The following is a 679-nucleotide window of genomic DNA, read 5'->3' as shown; positions in this document are numbered from 1 at the left end:
GTTTGTTTAAAAAAAATCAAGTTTGAAGAAATGTTAAAAAAAATTACTTACGTATAATCATATATAAAATTATGCATAATTGTGTATAAGCAATTTTTTAAATATTTTTCCAAATTTGTTTTTTTTTTTTTTAAATAAACGATACGAAAATTATCCCTTTAATTATTTTTTACGTTTTTACTTAACTATTATTATTTCTATTACACTAAAATGTAATTTTACAAAAGAAAGAAAAATGTATGGACATGTATGGACACACACACACACACACACACACACACACACACACACATTTCATATATAATTATACATGTATATGAATATTTATTCGTGCTTATGTATATGTTTACATATTAATAAATACTCATGCATGAAAAATATTTTACCGGGTATTGTGTAGAAGCAAGGTCGACATATAGAAATGGTTAAAAAATAAATAACTAAAAATTAATATAATAAAACACTATGAATTTATTAATTTGACATATTATATTCTTTTACATGTATTTTTAGGATATTTGTACATATCAACACCAACTACAAAACCCATATAAATTATTTTCAATTCTATATGCCAAAATGTATCGAGCTTGTTTTTCAGAATATTTATAATGTGATAGTAGGATACAGATCGTACGATAGTAGAATATTGACAGTACGATACACTATGATAGTAGAA

This window comes from Trachymyrmex cornetzi, unplaced genomic scaffold, assembly GCF_001594075.2.
Source record: "Trachymyrmex cornetzi isolate Tcor2-1 unplaced genomic scaffold, Tcor1.1 scaffold517, whole genome shotgun sequence".
Taxonomy (NCBI): domain Eukaryota; kingdom Metazoa; phylum Arthropoda; class Insecta; order Hymenoptera; family Formicidae; genus Trachymyrmex; species Trachymyrmex cornetzi.
The sequence above is the reverse complement of the archived record's forward strand: the minus strand, read 5'-3'. Positions refer to the sequence as shown.